The following is a 10,848-nucleotide window of genomic DNA, read 5'->3' as shown; positions in this document are numbered from 1 at the left end:
CACCAGAGGGCACTGTCTCTCACGCTGTATGCCTGCACACTTTGTTTGACCTAATGACCTCTCTGATTTCACACTGATGTCAGCCTGTAACAGTTAAGATCATTTAGGCCGTACTGGACAACAACTGTGGCGGGTTTGGTGGAGGCGCACCAGCGCAGATTAACACACTCGGCAGACATTCATCAAAATATATCTGACACATGTACAATATGTTAGAAGAGATTTGAGCGCACCTCGAGCTCATATCTCGCCGGGCGGGACGTGTACGCAGGGAGATTGCGCGAGTGCTGATGTGCAGGAGGAACAAATAAAAGGTTATCAGAGAAATCCAGTCATTGCGCGACAGTTAATTGTCAGCCCTGGTACGAAGCTGAGGCCCTTCTTTTGCCTGCTGATAAGGTTGCGCTCGTGCGGTCTGCTGAGCCGTTGCATCTGCATGCAAGGTTAGATGGAGGAAAGAGAGGTTCTGGTTGCAGCAACATCCCGTAGGTTAGGCCTTTGTGGCTGTGCTGTTTAACGGAGCAGCAAGAAAATGCACATCCTGTACTTTTCCACAGCCACGTGAGCATTACTTATACGTTTGTGCATTCTTTACTTGCCTAAAAGTAAGATATTGACAATTTCAGGACGTCCACACGATTACCAGGCCAAACTAGATTTATGTTTTTCCTCATTTCCTATCACTGATTTGCACTTTTTATGAATCACTGTCTTCAGATTTTGGATAAAATTCTAAACACATCACTTTACTTCCATTTTCTTCCACAAATCCATACATTTTTCATAGTATTAACGGTAAAAATGTTAAGGTGTCATGTGAAAGTAGTCATAAAGCCACAGAGAAATATCATCTAACATCAGAGCTTTACTGCTTCCCTGTTTGGTTCGGTCTCACCGCTCTCATCAGTATGGTTTTAGGTCACTTTTCAGGACACTTGTTTTGTTTTGTGTGTATATAGTCTGTGTGTGTGTATTTATTGATTGCTCTTATTTTTTTTTCTTCTAAAATAATCATTTGTTTTATCGATCTTATTTCTTATATCTTATATGTATTTGTAAAATTTGTTCATATTGTGTGCACCTTTTGTTTTTCTATGCTGCTGTGACGACCGAATTTCCCCACTGTGGGATTAGTAAAGTTTAAATCTAATCTAATCCAGCTAAAAAGATCCTAAAACCCCCGGCGTACCCCACCAGCTCAGCATGAAACAATACACAGGAACAGTTAGCGCCGAGCTGGAGGACACAGAAGAAGATGTAGAAAAAGATGCAGAAAGCCTGCCTACAAAGATCTAATAAGACAGGGAATATTGGATTTATATTCACCAGGAGGGAAGAAACACATCTCCGTAGTGAATGAAAATGTTGCTCTTTGTCTACCAGATGTGTCAATAATCAACTGCTCGCTAACACTGTTTCCATAACAACTGTATGAGGTGAGAATATGTCGGCAGTTTATTTTATTTTCTCCAAAGTATCCCCCCCCCAAAAAAAGTTTGTTCAATAAATACCTTACTTGTTTTCAAATGTCAGGGTGCTAAATTTGTTTGTTTTTTTTCAGTTTTTTTGTAAAGTTACATCATACATAATGTGACAAAGATGGGATTAGAAATAGTTTCTGAAGATTTCACTTCTGGCTGTTTGTGACTGAGGTCGCACCAGGACAGTTTCTTGGAATGGCACGACGTGACTTTGTTCGGTTTTTGGGTGAGGCAGACACTAGTCGGGGGGTACCAGATAAAGATGTAGACACACAGTCCTGAGTGGCGTCAGTGGACAAGCACAATAAGGTGGTCCTCAAGGCATTTATTTCTGTCTGTGGGGGTATTAATACAGACGGGTGGTGCCCTGATGAGGGGCTGATACTGCAGCACATGTGCACACAGATAGTGCTAGTGTTGTATTTTCGCGGCCCAGCTTGGGGTTAGGACTATTCAGTTGCCACATAGCCGCCTGCAGGGGGATGTCAGTTGTGACTTTCCAGTAATAACAAGGGCGTGTTGTTTTCTGTGTGCATATCTCGTGTGTGTGTGTGTGTGTGTGTGTGTGTGTGTGTGTGTGTGTGTGTGTGTGTGTGTGTGTGTGTGTGTGTGTGTGAAACAGAGAGAGACAGAGAGTTTCATTTCAAACCAAACAAACAGTCACGATGAGAGGATGAAGCAGAGAAAACGATGCAGTCACATCATTAATGTGAAACTCGCACCGCACTGACTCTGCCTGCGTGTGACCCTAAAAAAGAGAAGACTTCTTTTTTCTTTTCTTTTTTTCTCCTCTTTTCTACTTAATCTGTGCCCACTTATCTCGACTGGATGTGGGATGCCCTTTATGCAAGTCATCCAAATATCATTAGGGCTAAACCCACCATGTGGTTTAGTTCCAGAATGTGAGGAACGCATGTACGGGCCATGAATTGTTCCTCTTCTCTCAGGCCCTCCATGGGGCAAAATAACTTTCCCCACTCTCACAGAGCTGTAGGTGGAGGCGCACAGAAAATACAGAACATCAATAAATCTGCACACACTCAGGGATGTATGAGACTTAAGTTGCTCCTTCACTCTTCACAGTAGCAAGAGTTTAGTCAGTGTGAATAAGGTTATCATTATAAAGCTGGGTGATCGCAATATACAAATTCGTACGGAGTCAGACGAAGAAAAAAAAACCCATCACATTAAATAATATGTTCTTCTGAAAGTGTTTCTTTTTCTGACTCTCTGCCCCCTCTGTGCTGGACATTGTTCCACGGAGGAAAGAAAAACATCTTGCCTTTTTCTTTCTTTTTTTTTTTTTTTTGTCGTTCTTGTGCCTTCCTTAATTTCCAGGCAAAAGGAAGAGGCAGTGTGTGAGTGTATATAGGGAAGTGTACTCATTGGAAAATAATGGCTGCAAAGTCGCATTAATGGCAAAACATTTCCTCCATGTGTTCCCGTGCCCTATATTTATACTCTCAGCACGCACACACACACATCGCATACCACTGTGTTTATTCACTTTTTAGCCCCTTGAGTCATGTGGTTTCTATAATGGCCTTGATTTTATTATACATGCAGTTTGGGTGGAAAGTTGGAAGAGGTGCTGATTCATTTCTAAGCTGTGGTCAATAAAGACATTTAACTTAAATTGTGGCTTCCATTCTGTTCAGGTATTTATAGGCAAAATTACTTATAAAATGTGCCCAAATCAAACTTCATCCAAACACACACTTTTCACTCATGTATTGTTTATTATTGCCTTCTGATTGATACTTTTTTTTTTTTTTTTATCATTTATTTACTTGTCTTCTGCTGCAACAAATTGTAATTTTGTTTAATTTGATTTGAAGCTATATATGTTATATAATCATAATAGTTTGTCTGCTGTTTTTCACACTACAAGAAGCCCAACAACCAGCACAACTTCAGCTGAAAGACGAGACTTTATTGATTAAGATATTTTGTTCTCTGGGTGAAAATGTCATTTAAAAAAAAAAACGTTTTGGTTGTGTTTTTCAGACTGTAAAGCTGCATACAAATGAAAGGTCACTGGTTTCATTCTCCAGAAGTGCTGGGGAAATCTGACAGTGAAAATGAACAAACATCTACCAGTGTGTCACTGACAGACATTTAAAACCTCTTTACAACACAGTCAGACAGGTTGTAACAACCGACGTCCAGGCTGTAATTGCAGGCATATCCATGAAGAAAAAAATCCTCCATGCACTGCAGCACTGCAGAGATTTTTCTGGAGAAATAATGATTGGAAAAAGGATCTATCGTAATCAGAGCGACATCAGCAGCCTGATTAAAATGTCGGCGTTTAGGTAAACGCCTACATGAGTGAAAAACAAACTCTTTGGCTTGTAGTGACACATTGAGAGGTTTCAGTTCAGTTTTCTCACGACGGGCACAGGTATGGAAAATGGAGATGAGAATCGCCTTATTTTTTGACGGTTTTCTCAGCATTGCCTTCTGCTGTGTTGTTTACTGTCACTTCATGTAAGCTGACAAATACCTTAGAAACAAAATGAGTCGTTGCTCGTTCAAAGAACCAGAACACGTCTAACACCTGTTTGATGTTTACTAAAAGAGTGAAAGTTTTCAGTGTTGAATTATAAAACTGAATGTTTTTTTTTTTATTGAAGTCTATAAGAATCTTTTTGTGGTTTGATTCGATTGGCACAGTTTATACCACAGATGCACCACATACTTTACACCAATCTTAGTGTACGGTGGTGTTTCCAGCTTGTGTCTTGTCTTGCTGTAAATACAAGACTGCACAGACATAAACCTGAATGTACCGACCAGAAGTGATTACTCAGTTTACTTTGGTTTATAACTGTCTACATTTTCTGATTTGAATTGTTGGCTTTTCAATCAGATTGAGTCAGATCCATCAGACGCTCCTCCACAACTCGGCCAAATATGGTCACTTCTGGCTCCAAACCGCTCCGAACTAGCAAGACGGCGATGGCCAAAAAGTCAAAGTGAAGGCTTCATACTGTTGGTTGCCGTTCGGGCTCCACAGATGTTAGACCGTCGACCACTTTGGTCCAGTTTCTGTTGGGACAAATATACTGGAAGGTTTGGGTCAAAATTTTGCACATACGCTCATGTTCCCCTCAAGCTTAACTGAGGGGAACAAACATGGATCTCTATAACGCTGACGTCAGGTGTCAACTGAGTGATTATCTTGTTCACAACTGGAGAGGTTCCAGAGGGTTTAAAAACAAAATAATCCATCTGTTAATGGGGCAAAATACAAACACTGAAAGCCTGCATCAAATGGCACCTGTCTAGATATGTACAACTGCAACATCCCAAAGTTTTAACATTGGTGGAGAGAGGTAGTCACCTGACTACATGTGCCCGTGATGTGTGTGTCTATATGTGATGTTAAATGTCATCTTGTGGTGCTCCAGCTGAATGTTTCTGTGGTTTCCTGAACATTTAACATCTCGGGCTTGGCTGAGATCACACAGACATATAGAGCACAGAAAACATTGCCGTAAAATCAGCCGCATGTCAGATGAGCAGGTCTGTCGATAAACCAGAATACAAGTTTCATATCAAAGTGTGTTAGTAGACGCACGGGAGCTTCTGTGCTCGTGGTTTTGTCTGCAGTGGTCGTGCAAACATAACATTTGAAAGCATTCATTGGCTGGCTGTGTATCATAATGAATGCATGTGTAATGTGATGTTAGTGTGCAGGAGACTCAACATTATAATGTGTTTGTGTGTGTGGGTTCTCTGGTTTTAAGCAGTGGGTTTACGGCTCTGCAGCGGGGCAATTTCCTAGTAAAACCTACAGTCAGGGGGACACCTGTCGCACTGACGGGCCCTGTGGTCCTCCTGCCCCACATACAGAAACACAGTGACACGGAAATGCATCGAACACAGCAGAGGGTGGAACATTTTGCAGTAAAAATTCAGTATTGTAGAAACAAATCAGACTGAGTCATTTTTTTTTTACAGAGAAAAGGCGATATAGAGGGCATGAGTCAATGCAAACAAAATGCTGAGAAAGTTACAGAATATATGTCCATTAAAAAAGTCCTGCAGCATGTAATGATTTGACACTTAGTTCATTTTACACGTGCATTTTGGCACTGTCCTCCAAAGATGGTGGCTTCTCATTGGAAGTGACCCTGAAGCACTCAATTTAAACATCCGTGTGTGTGTGTTTGCGTGTGTGTGTGTGTGTGTGTGTGTGTATTTGTCCCCTACCGTCTCTGGGTGTTTGTGTGTTTTTATGCTTCTCAGATGGACATTTTACCTGCAAATTAGCAAACCTTCCATTACTGGTTATTTTGTCAATCTGCAAGCAGCAAAAACAATACAGACATTTTATCATCCAATGGACTTGTTAGCAAACAGTTGCCAATTTACCCATTGAAAGACTGTATTTACTCTTCTTTCAGCTTTAGTCTCATTTACTTGTGAGGTAAATATGTTCCTCTTTAGCCTCAAACAAACAATGTGTCAAAAAATGCTAAAATGTTGTCCAGCTTGTTACTATGAATGACCTGTTTTCCGTACGCTTACATTTGATCTATTGATAATTAAAGGTTCAGTGTGGAGGATTTGGGGGGATCTCTTAGCAAAAATAGAATACGATACTCGTAATTAGGTTTTCTTTAGTGTATAATCAGCATAAATTAAGAAAAGTTGTAATTTCGTTACCTTTTAATGAGCCCATCATAACAGGGGTCTTCTCGTGCACCGCCATGGTTCCACAGTAGCCTAGAAGGGACAAACCAAACACTGACTCTAAAATGCACTCTTGGAAGTAGATTACAAACCAAAAGGTGTTCATTTGGTTGTAATCTGCAACCTCATCGTTGGATGCCATTAAATCCTACATACTGCTAAAAACTTTGAAGAAGAATTACTAGTTATTATTAATTTTTGTAGTGAATGAATTAAGGAATTTATTCTTATCTCTGGTCAACTCCCATTGTAATACTCTCAGAAAGTACTCTTTTATACTTGACATTGAACATGTGTATATGTAAAACCATTATATGAGACATAAAAGGGATTTATAAAAAAATAACCATTGCTGAAACCATTGTATGCATGAGTTTTGTATATCTGCACAAAGCTCTGTCATAATATTGTAAAATTGTTGTCAATTTCTTCAGTTGTTTTTATGTTAAAAGTGTACTATGTGTGTCATTTTACTGACATTCTACCAGAAAACACAGTTGCAGTGAGAATGTGTTCAACAACACAAGTATTAAGTTGCAAGACATAAAAGAGACAGTACAGGTGGCCAGTGTGTATTTGCTTGTGTATGTGTGTGTACTGTGGTGCTGGTCGGTGGGGAGCTGCATTTCCGCCGGCACACAGGTGCATTGTGACATGTAGCCTCTGCACAACCTTGATCTCATACACACACACACACACACACACACACACACACACACACACACACACACACACACACACACACACACACACACACACACACACACACACACACACACACACACACACACACACACACACAGCAGATGCTGCAATAGGTGTCATGTACATCCAGGGCGACGGTGGTATTTTCAGTAGAGATACGAGGAAGAGGAGGAGGGGATTTCACAAGAAGCGAAGCCTCAGAGGTTTAAAAAAAAAAAAAAAAAAAACCTCTCTAAACAAAGTGTGCACATGTGATCCAGGTGTGCATTGACAGTAAGTGTCACGTTTCCTGGAGAAACATAAAGAGAAGAAATAAACAGTGTTTGACTGATCTCTAAAATTGTCTAAAATACTTGCATGTTTGTCCGAGTTGTTGAATGTTTGTATCAACACTGGTAAAGTGTTGTTCGCTGCCCTGGTCCTCGAGCTCATGATGTTTCAGGCTTTGCCGTGCTGTATTTTTTTTTTTTTTTTATTTTTACACATCTATTTTCTCTTCTTTCTCTGTGTGTATGCTGAACAAAAATGTAACTCGTCCTTCGAAAAATGGGAGTGCCTCAATAAACCACATGCAGATGCTTTCTAACATAAAAACACAGACAGTGACAACGACACGAAACATAAAGTACAGATGTACGGTATCTCAACCACAGGTCCTTCCAAAACAAAAAAAATGCTAAAAACCTCATAAAATGGGGGCATTTATAGGAATAAGTACAATTGAACAGACCAACATGAAGTTGTAGTCCAGAGACAAAATTAAATAGCCGGTACTCTCTTAGTCAGGGTGACTTCATGTTTTTTCCACTACCTCCCACCTCCTCCCACACACACACACACACACACACACACACACACACACACACACACACACACACACACACACACACACACACACACACACACACACACACACACACACACACACACACACACACACACACACACACACACACACACACACACAAGGGATCTGCAGTTTGTTGGTGCTTGTTCATTCAGCCTCTCTGAGCCGTTGAAGTTCCCAAGGCTGTTTCATTACAGAGAGTCCACTTAATGGGACGCCCATCGACCCAACTGCAAATCGGTTCTGCAACAGCTGAGCAAAACATCTGCTGGCCTTCCAGTCCCCAGCCAGGACATTCTGGAGTTGATTTAGACCAACGTTTGACATAAACCGATAAATCTGTTGATTCCACTCCCAGAAAAGTCCACTCTCTTCACATACTGTTACTCTCAGACAGAGTCCCCCCACCCCCCACGCCCCTCTCCGCTCCTTTTTATACATCATCTCTTCTTCGGTTGTACCTCACCCCTCTTCTATGAATCAACTCCCCCCCTCTCCTTCTATACAGCTGTTCCTTTGCCTCATGTTGCACATACTTTCATTCTTTAGGGCTCTGGCTGTCAGGGACCCATTACACTCCTTCCTGCTGTGTGTGTGTGAAAGAGAAAGAGGCAATGTAACAATTTGAGCGGACTCTCAGAGCCTGAAAGACAGAGTACAGCTGCATGCAGCCGTGGCCCCTCACACACACACACACACACACACACACACACACACACACACACACACACACACACACACACACACACACACACACACACACACACACACACACACACACACACACACACACACACTCCCAGCTGTTTGTCTCCTACCAATTACTGTGGTCCCTGCTTGTCGGGTCCCCTCCAGTCCCCCCACCCCCCCTCCGGTTCCCATAAGCACCTTCCTACTCCTGCTATTTTTAGCTTTAGAGGCAGGGGCTCCTTCACGGGCTAATCACGGCATCCATCATGCAACCACTGCCTTCATATTTTCAGTGCTTGACCACCTCCCCCTCCTTTGTCTCCCATTCTTCAAACTTCCCCTCACTGTCCTCCCTGTCTTTTAGGCACAAGCTCAGGTAATATACTTGGGAATGTCAAACAAAGGAAAAGTGCAACACAAAAACAGGCACTGACCCAACAAACAACAAAGCAATTAGCCAGTGTTTGGTCTGGCCGGGACAACCATGACCTTTCAGGAAACTCCCCCTTCCTGTGAGAGACAGGGTCGGCTCTGAGGCTCGCCACTCAGGCTGGTTGAAAGCCGAGAAGCACAACAGCCAGCATTCTTGGAAGTATGTGAGCGTGTTTGACACAGTTGGTGGATGTATTTCTTCAAGAGGTCATCACGACCCATTAGATGTCAACCTTTGAGGTCTAGACAGCTACAGTGTTTGTTGTTTTTGGTTTTGAACCTTCAAACAAACCAAGTATTGAAAAGTGTTGAGTAAAGCTGTCATTATTAATCGTGTTTAGAGGAGCAGTCTGCTTGTATTCTTTATTTTTCTCAAACAAATCCAATGAAGGATCAAAAGAGCCTTTTTGTGAAGCTGATACTATATCCTCTTGGCCGCAGACCCCTATTATTGCTCAAAAACAATTCAAAACACTGTCTGATGTTCCCACATTGAGCTATGATGAACATGAGCACTGTAGTTGTTTTTGCTGCTGTGAATAATCACAAGACAACCTAGTATCAAACCACCAGCATGTAATACACCTGGTCACCACCAGAGTTGAGAGGAGGTTTATTGGACCAGACACAGGACTGTCACCGGGAGGATTGGAGGGCAATTATTCACATAACATTACACAATAACTTATGTGATGTAAGTAATGTTGCTAACATAAAATTACTTATCTGACCTTAAACCATGATCTTTTCCAAAACCTAACTATGTGGTTTTTGGAGCCTAAATTTGGGGATGAGGCAAGTTCTAACGATCTCTTTGAATTTCTCGCAAATGCCATAAAGAGCAGTCATAAAGTAGATAATTTGAAATGAAAAGTGGGAAAAAAGGTAGTCATTCACAGGCTGATAAGATGTATCCAGTATTTTCCTCTATTTTGATCTGTCTCGACTGCTGCAGCAGATAAAGGTGCCCCCCCACCTCTGCTCCTCCACACACTGATCTTTAGGGACTTTTAACTTTTAGTGCCTGCACCTCATGTTTCCAGATGATCCAGATCCCATTGTATTCCTCAAGGACTCCTAACCTGCTTCTTATCAGCCTGCATGTCTTTTTTCTTCTCTCTCCATTTCCTCTCTGCCCTCCAAAAGGAACATGTTAGCTGTTTGTATCGACTCAACCACAAGTGCCTGACTTCCACTGATGAAACCAGACTGTGAGAAACCTGTATTCAGAGAGCTTGGAAAGTCACAGGAAGGTTTCTTTTATGCATATTAACATCCACAAGATCATGAGAAGACATGGAAATTCCAGTAAATGGCTTCTTGGGAGATTAAAACAAACACGTTGAGGCATCTTTTTAAATTCATGAAATGCTTGTTTCACTGAGACACAAGTGTTTCTTACAAAAATGTGCACAAAGTTTACACATCACATTCTCCTCGTGAAGTTTGTTTTAGAAGAAATTGAGACCAAAGAAATCCAGCATTAGAATCTCTCTCACTTGCCACGAGGACAAAGGGTCATAACCCCCAAACATGAGTTCCCTTTGGTCAGTATGTTTTCCCAAAGGATGAAGTTACATTGGAACCAGAAAGCTAATCCATAGCTGCTAACGCAGTAGCGGAGAGAGCCAGACCACACAACAGTTGAGGTCAGAATAGTTGTCGACTTTTTAGCTGCATTTTTCTTCCACAGAGAGGAACTCAAGGAGCTGCCTAAAACCATCAACACAGGTTAATTCAAGCTAACAGGACTAATGTGTGACAGCATAGCTGCCGTCTGCTATTGACTTTTCATGTCTTCCAGAGGCATTGTTGTGTCTGCAGAAAGGTTTGTGGCGGGTCAGATGGAAAGATGCTTTGATTGAATAAAGGCAGGATAAAACATACCATTGGTGAATTGGTAAGGAAAGTACAATAAGTTTAGTTGTATCCAAACCAAGATTTTATGACATTATAATTCTGTACCGCCGTATGATTGCAGTCTGTCAGGTT

The sequence above is a fragment of the Brachyistius frenatus genome, unplaced genomic scaffold, assembly GCF_029030835.1.
Source record: "Brachyistius frenatus isolate BFR_SWC_R1_liver_20210118 unplaced genomic scaffold, ASM2903083v1 Contig_4, whole genome shotgun sequence".
Taxonomy (NCBI): Eukaryota; Metazoa; Chordata; class Actinopteri; family Embiotocidae; genus Brachyistius; species Brachyistius frenatus.
Note: the sequence above shows the minus strand (reverse complement) of the source record.